Source organism: Amia ocellicauda, chromosome 14 (genome assembly GCF_036373705.1).
Source record: "Amia ocellicauda isolate fAmiCal2 chromosome 14, fAmiCal2.hap1, whole genome shotgun sequence".
NCBI lineage: Eukaryota > Metazoa > Chordata > Actinopteri > Amiiformes > Amiidae > Amia > Amia ocellicauda.
Window position 1 is genome coordinate 30,218,393 of NC_089863.1, and position 8,765 is coordinate 30,227,157.

Sequence of the window (8,765 nt, forward strand, 5' to 3'; positions counted from 1 at the left end):
GCACACAGCTGAACTATATTCTGCATCCTACACAGAACGCTCAGCTTCTGACACTGATGGCAAAACGGGGCATGGCTCAGAGCCTGAAGAAAACCATGAGGTAAAACTTATTTAATTTCTATACTGTGAAATATCAGACTGAAGGTTGTTGCTGTTCTTAATGTTTGTATTGTTGACTTATTTCACATATTTTTGTACAATTTTGTGTTGACGAGTTCTACATCAACATGAACGTGAATTTCAATGTGAAGAGCCCGTGTCATGCTCTGTAATGCAAGGGAGCAATGAGGGGCTGTAGAGACACTCAAAGGAAAGGACAAGTTGATTGAAAGGCATAAAAGTAGCAGATTTAACACTTTTTTATGAACAACTTATTTTTTCTATTTTAATACAATACGAAATGTAATAGACAGTTGTGTCAGATCAGACCACTGGACAGAAACACCCACCAAGACTGAGATTTCATGTTTCTGCCCTTGTGTTACAAGTCACCTACAAACTGTTGATAGAGTGGACGAGGGTCTACAGCAGAGGTTCCCCACCCTGGGGTCATGTCAAAGTTAGGGTGAGTTTTGTTTAATATGTTTTTTTAATTATTATTATTATTATTATTATTATTATTATTATTATTATTATTATTATTATTTGTAGCATTATGTTGGGTGTATTTTGATAAGAGCATTTTGGCTCTGAGCTGAAGCACTGACCTAAAGAAGACCTCTCCCCCCCCAAAGTTATCAGATTTCCTTAGCTCATCAGCTTGGAACTGGTTTGCATCAGAGTGACAGTTTTGGGGAGGATGGCACCGAGAATGGGCCGAATGGTTTAGAGTCCTGCTGTGAAATGTCTGGAGAAAGGGGCCTGTAGGTGATAAAAACTCTTTGAAGTGGACGAGAGCTGAAATCCCGACATAGAGCTACGAACCTGGGCCAACCGGCATTTCCCAAAAGATGGCATGGATTGACATCAGTCATAAATTAAGCCCCCCTCCAATAGGACACTGGGGGCTGAAACCGAAATCCAATATCAAGAACTCAGGAACCAATCACCTATTGATCTGACAGACTATAAGGAACAGCGGACAGTCTTTTTCTCTCTCTCTCTCTCACCTGAACCAGAAACTCTCTGCCACAGCTCAACCTGTAGCTCTGTTGCCAGAACCAGAACCAGAAACCAACCAAGTCCTTGCCGGCAACAGAAGAGTTAAACTGGGAGAAGGAGATTGATCCGTACAAAGAATTATTTTAAAGGACTTTATTAAATAAAGAACTTTACAGACTGCGCATGCCCGCCTGTGCCCACCTGATCAGTGGAGTTTTACAGCTGGACAATTGACTAAGTCGACTGAATACGAAAGTGTCAGTCATTTAAATAGCTATTGAGTCTTAAGAAACTTGACCCTTGGAACAAACAGGGCCCTGCTTTCCTCAAAGACTTTGTCTTCAAGTAACTACGGTGGAACCCTGCTTACAAAGAAGATTTTGTGCACAACCTTGGAGCTTTCAAACCAGTGGAAAATCTGTTTGGAAAAGACTCTACATTCGCGAAACCCCAACTTCCAGGTGCATCGACTGAGTGGAAGTTCTTGGACAATGTGTTTATAACCTTTTTTTGTTTAACGATTTGTGTGTTATCATATGCGATCCCATGGTCTTTGATTTGGTCACGGAAGTGATTTGTCTTTGATTTGTTGATCTAGAGTTGAATTTTAATTCGTTTTTCCCTTTTGTATAATTAGTGTAGTGCTACATTTAGTCTTTGTTTTGAATAAATTTGACAATTTATATCTTTGGAATTGGTGTCTGTGTCCAATTATTACAGAAATTGAGTTCTACAAGATTCCAGGATTCGTGATAAGGTGATACTATAAATTCACTTCTTTAATTGAAATTTATAAGTGTACCTTATGCTACATATTATTATCATTATTATTATTATTACATATTTTTGGTAATTTTTATATATTAATTTGTCATTTTTATATATTAATTTGTCATTTGTATATATTAATCTGTAATTCAAAATATGATACAATTATGTTTAACACCTTAAACAATCGAAAGTATAAATCACATTAATTTACATAGTAATACAAAATGATACATATGATACAAAAAACATGCCTTAGCATTTTAGGTGTTGGAGGCAAATTTGACAATGTTTAAATGGAGAAATGTTTTGAAGCCCTGGCCTACAGAGTCATTTTAAACTCAAGCGCACAGCATTGTCTAAGCCCTGCTACCCGCTGTCAATGCATTTGTTGGCTCTGTATTAGACAAGTGTCTAAAAGTTGCATGGATCAATTAATAGATTAATAATGTGCTACTGGTAAACCTTTAAGTCATAATCATAATTTTTGTAAGTGTTGGGATATGAGCCTATTTGTTTATGTGTCTGTAAAATAAACCATTTTACAATACGTAGAGTTTGTAGTGATTTTTCAGGGTTTCAGAGTTTAGTAAAATGCAGTCTTTGGTCATATAAATATATAGTTGTGCTTATTTCTGTCTGCTGTGCATGTTTCCTGAAGACTAATTGCATTTTTGACTATGTAGTTTGAAGATTACTGCTAGAAGTCATATAAATAATTTTATGAAACTTAAAATTTGCAGTAAAATACAATTTTTGGTTATTATATCCTTGCAATGTGGTCCCTATTTTTCTGTCTGGTTTGAAAAATAAGGTATTTCCAAAGGAATAGAAACTTAAGTGTTTCTCACTTTATTTACAATAGATACCTGATGTACTTTGTTGCAAGAATCAGGTATAAAAAGAAGCAAACCATGAAAGACTTAATAGACTATATGAAATATGTCTGAAATGTTATGGAATGACATAACTCAGTACAGGTCAGTGTTTCTTTCTGTCCAATGTTGGTGTTGTGAACCAGAAATTAATGATTACAAGTATCTTTAAATAATATGTTGTATGTCGCCCTGGATAAGGGTGTCTGCCAAGAAATAATAATAATAATAATAATATTTTCACTACTATTGATGTGTGGTTTGGGTTTCTTCATGGTTTCTATCATCACGTGTGCTTTATTATTCTTTTGTCGAGTCGCCTAGCCAGAGCACATGCTCATGTGGATCAAGCAGTCAGTCAGCAGTCAGAGACTGAGGCAGAGACGGGAGCAGCTATTGTGCAGCATTTTCTGGCTGAGCATGTGGGAGCTACAGCACAGGATGGGAGGTGCAGCAGTGTGAGGAAGTGAAGGTAAAGAAGAGTGGCTTTCCTTCTAGTTCATGAGTACAAACCTGTTACCAGAAGATGGAATTGATTCCTGGTGCACAGCGAAGATTTCGGAGATTGCAGCAGAGGAGGATGGCTTCTTCCAGGGCAAAAGCTAAGAGCATAATCTTGTGCTATTGTGGGTTGCAACTTGTGTGAAAAGAAATTACAAGGTGTTTAGTAAACATCTTTTATTTTGAAATTACTATTGCTATCCACTCCTCCCGTGTGCTTTTCCTGTCAGCCTTAACAACAAATCAGTTTAAGTACTAATTTTTTTCTCCTAGCTGTAGCTGCAGACTCCTGGACTCACCTGTTTCCATCGGGTACAGCACAGTACTGAGATTGCAGCACCAGGTGGACGCATATGGCTAGAAGCGTCGTGTGAGTGGAAGCATCTGCAAGAGATAAACATTGAAGTTAAAAGAAATAGGCTACGAAGACCAAATCCCACAGAGCCTCGATACCACACTCACCTAGTGGTGGTGGTGTGTGGTGTAGCTGGCTGTGGGGACCAGCAAACGGTCGGTGTTGCACATCTTGCACCTTAATCTATTGATTTCAACAAGGGAAATTCTTAGATATTTTATTGCCCTTCTAGTTAGAATCCTTATTATTTATTTTCCTTATTTTGTCTCTTGTGTTTCATTTGGGTAGGGATTTTACAGTGATTTATGTCTGGGCTATTAAAGGCATTTTAAATAGGTTTTATAGTTGTAGTTCCCCTGTTTGTCTAATTGAATACAGACGTCTTGCCCTGTATTAATTATTTGCCTGCATTACGAATTCTACAAATAAAACAATTGCATTTAACTTACCTGTGGTGTACTGGGGCCTGAGCCGTGCCTGTGCTGGGGACAGGTTGGGTTGCATGAGTCCGCGTCCACATTAAACCAGGGTGGTGTAGTCGATTGTGTTCAACCTTAGCATGTGACATTATCACTAACAAACTTACACGTTTTTAGAAACATTTGAAATCACTATAATTTCAGAAGAACAAGAAATACATTGTTAGATTCAGGAACTTAACTTTGTTGCTATAAGTGTTTTACAGGCTTTTGTGTCATAACCTTAGCAAATGCAATATATTAGCAATTATCACCAGAACTCACAGATATAGTGAACTATGGAAGTGTTTTTAATCTTGATAATGATATAATCTTATAATGATAATGATCAATGAATAATGAAAAAAACGTAAACAACATGTAATTGCAGGTGGAGGACCCCCAGTAACACCAACTCCTGGTATTGTTCTTGGTATTTTGGAGCGCCGATCCTGAATCCTGAAAGATGTAACTTGAAATAAACATTTTGAAACCTTCTCCTTATTGCTTGATGAAACAACAGCTGATGCTGATACGTACGATGGACACCATTCACCTCAATCCTGAGGAGCTCTTGTAGGCAACGGGTGTTGTGTAGGTCCACCTTTTGCCGCCAAAACAGCCCTGACCCATCGAGGCATGGACACCACTAGACCTCTGAAGACATGCTGTGGTATCTGGCACCAAGACGTTAGCAGCAGATCCTTTAAGCCCTGTAAGTTGCAAGGTGGGGCCTCCATGGATCGGACTTGTTTGTCCAGCACATCCCACAGATGCTCGATTGGATCATCTGACAGCTTGATTACTAAATTAAACTATATTTCAAAACTATAACAGTTTTTCCTGTTACATGGGATTAAAATTGTATATTGATAGATAATTATATAATTAAAAAGTTGATCATTTATATGTACATCTATGTGCACAACTCTAAAAGCTGCTTTTGTATTTTGGCTACAACCAGAAGGTTACTATAGGCTATAGTGTGAGCTTCCCTGGAGCCTACATTCTTCCTGGAAAAAGGAGGAGACTTTCATTTTTTTCAGAAAGAGTTGGCAGCCGCAGTTGAGTTCAAACTAGTGTTTCCTTAAACTTGCTGAATCAGGATTAATTCCTGCCTTCCAATATTGTGAAAGTCCGGATGCTAAAACAGAAATGAAAGACACACAACTTATCTCATTGTTGTGGGGAGTAAATATCCCTTTTAGCACAAACCCATATTTACATTTCTAACCATCGTTTCTTTATCGCTTTTTGTACAAAAAATATAATATTTGTAATTGAACAAGAACAATATTAAAAAGTTTCTATGTGCTTTGTTTTAATCGCCTGTTTAATTTTTTTGCTTCAATTAAGTTTTTATTACTACTGTTACACCAGTTTTGGTGTTGAAATGTGGAAGTAATTAATTGTGGCTCAATTTAGTTGATTTATGTATGAAATCAATGTTGTTGATTTTATTGCTAAACTTTACTAAAGAAAGCAGAATATTATTCAGTAAATAATATTATTATTATATTATTCAATTAAGTCTTCACATTGTAACATAGTTTATAAAAGGCTTTACAGTATTTCTAAAGGAGCTGGAGAGACTGGTGTTTATTATGTATTTACAAAACCCCTGTTCACAGAAGTGTTCTTGCATAATCGAATGAACAGAATGTACAACAGGAACACAATCAGTGCAGCTGCTTCATTTCAAAGGAAAACATGACAGACCCAAGTTTCTGACCTACAATCTATGAGAAACAAGAAGAGCATCAAATGCTACAGTTTCCTGGTGTCCCATTGCATTGTGGTTTCTTTTCCTTTGCAGATGAAGGCAGCCCTGTCCATGAATATGGTGAGTGCGGTGGCCGCAGTCATAGCGAGAGTCATTAACTCCATTTCACTTCTGATGCTACAAAACCATTCTAATTAGTAGTAGGTTTCCTAATTGTTTTTCATTAACTCAGAGGTGATCAGCCCTATTCCTTGAGAGCCATAATCCTGCAGGTTTAGCAGGTCTCTGAATCATGTCACTGTATGAACTCTTTGTTGCACTCTCTCTCACAAACGTTTTGTCCCACTCTTTCTCATGCTCTCTCTCTCTCTCCCACATTCTTCCTCACATTCTCTGTTGCTCCCTCTGAGGATATTTTGACTAATAAAGCCACACAAATGGCTCAGTTAACCAGTTATTGGCTCTTCAGGACCAGGGTTGGCCAGTCCTGCTATAATTGTTTTTTCTTGTTTCTGTTGAGGGTTTCTAGCTTGCTCAGGAAATGGAGGTCACAGAGAACACACCCAGTAGGTCAAGCAAAGTGCAAAACAGAGCAATGCCCACTGTGTGCGGTGATGTCATTATGAACACATCTCTCTTTAGACTTGTGTTTCATTAAACTTGTATTGTCTTTGGTATTGTTTGCTCTTGCTTAAATATGCTTTGTTACATGTATATATTTTATGAGCACTGTAAGTCATAAATCCCCCTGAATAGGGTTGTGTACTAATGAATAAGTAATAATAGGTGTGTGTGTGTGTGTGTGTGTGTGTGTGTGTGTATTTGTGTGTTGAGGGGATTTGGTGATAATAACATGGGGGGGGATAGTTTCTCATTCTTTTTTCTTTCTCTAGTTACATGTTGGAATGGGTAATGTTGTTTTTCTCAATCCTGGAGTTCTGTGTGGCCATCTCTGTTTCAGCCTTTGGGTGCAAAGCTGTGTGCAAAGGCAGAGAAACACAAACTCGGACTGTCCTGTACTGGTGGCTGGGCTCTGACTGCTTATTATAAATGTAGGATCATAAGTTGTAAATCTGTCCAAGCATTGCTGAAATATATTGGCCAATCACTTACTGTTTATCTAGACATTCCCATGTAACTGAATGTGTATTAATGTCTTTGTTTGTTTTATGAATTCATAGATTTTGTAATGCCTTTGTAATAGCTTTATTCAAATTACCATTTCAAATACAATTCTAATTACAATTAGATTTCTTGTAATGGGAAGATTTAGACTAAAAGTCAATTTATACCAGCATTTAAGAAAAAAAACTATAATTAAAACTAAATTCTAACTTTAATCTACTTGTTTTGTTTTTCATATTTTTAAATGAGTTGTTTCACCAGTTCCACAAATATATATACATTTTCTTTACAAAGTTTGTTCTTTCTGGGGCTGGGCTGAAACACAGTTTAAAAAGGCAGGTTTTACAAACCACAAGAACTCACCCGTGAACTGTATTTTTCACTTCTCAACACATAGTGATTCTCTCTGCCTCTCCCTATTCCTCAGCCTGTGATTGTCATCCAGTATGGCCAACCCTCAGCCAGCAACACAGCCCAGCAGTGCCCCGGGCTACCAGCTGGCACCAGACACAGAGCAGGACGCTTTTCCCAAGACCCCCCCTCTGCAGTATACAGAGTGACAGAGAGAGTCGGCTGAACCTGCACAGTGGGAGAGAGGGGAACACCGAGTCACCTGCACAGCCACTGCAGGGGGAGTGGGGGTTTCTAGAGGAAGAGCTGTGGAGTCTGTGTGTGAATGTCAGCCATCTTCGGAACTGCCTTTCACACACTGCTGTTTACATCTCGCCCTCGATGCTGTCAGAGTCCTGCTGGTTGGATGGGCTTTTCTCTACTGATCGTGAGACAAGACAGACGACTCCATTCATGTATAATGTTTATTACTCTATATATGTATTCAGTATTTTTGTAAATGCTTTTATTTTAAGCCTTCATTAAGAAATAACCCAAATTAACCTCTCTCTGTGTCATTTGAGAGACACCACTTACCAGGGTAATTAAATCTGCACTTTAAATGTTTCAAATGGACCAGATGCACAGAGGTCCCAGTCTCTCCTTTACCATATTGTGGTGGCTCCTTCTTGAAAGAGGTACTATTATTTAATTTGGAGTCAGAGTAATCACTGTGGAAGTGAAGTCACTTTTCTGATTTCAAGATGTAACTTACTACATGTCTGTGGCTTGTGCTGTTTGTATGGTGTTTGTTCCAGTGCTCACTTCCTCTCCCCACTTCAGATGGACAATATTTAATTATTGTGACTTTGGATAGCAAAGGAAGTAACAAATCAATAACACTTAACTAAAACCATTGTTATCATAGGAAATGTTGGCATTTTACTTAAATCAAGGTTCAAAATAAATCGATCGATAGGTTGCAAATGCAACCCCGCTTTTATGAAAAAGAGAATACTACCCAAAGGGGGAGGGTATTCACCCTGTAAGTATGAAACTATTTGGCTACTGTATGTGTAATACAAGCAGCCCCTTCCTGTTTCCTTCTTGAATATGAGTCAAAGGATTCCCACGCATCCTTGTGTAACATTCTCTTTTTCACAAAACTGGGGTTGCATTTGCAGTTGCAAGCCGAGAATAATACCCAAAGGGTAAGGGGTAACCATATAACCAAGCTGTTGCAAGGGAGGATGGCAGAAGACTGGTAAGGAAACCAGCCCTTACTCCATAACCTGCTAAGGAGAATGATTCACTCAACAAAGAAATCATGTTTACACTAGGAACATCAGGGTAGGCAACCAGACTTATTCCAGATCTGAAGGGAATGTCCTACTGAGAGACTGAGGGAATGGAACCTTTTCAGCCTGGAACAGAGAAGACTAAGGCGGAAGTCTTCAAAATCATTAAACGTATTGACCACATCAAACTAGAGGAGCTTTTCCAGATCTGCAGGGACACACAGACCCAGG

General features: G+C 38.3%; 1 long non-coding RNA gene across 1 annotated transcript; it reads left to right on the plus strand.

Moving 5' to 3' along the window:
• The first annotated feature begins 3,065 nt into the window (after positions 1-3,065).
• On the plus strand, positions 3,066-5,372 carry LOC136767683 (uncharacterized). Its single transcript, XR_010821860.1, has 3 exons — positions 3,066-3,216; positions 3,519-3,615; positions 4,450-5,372. It is a non-coding gene; the product is annotated as an uncharacterized LOC136767683 (long non-coding RNA).
• The last annotated feature ends 3,393 nt before the right edge of the window (positions 5,373-8,765 follow it).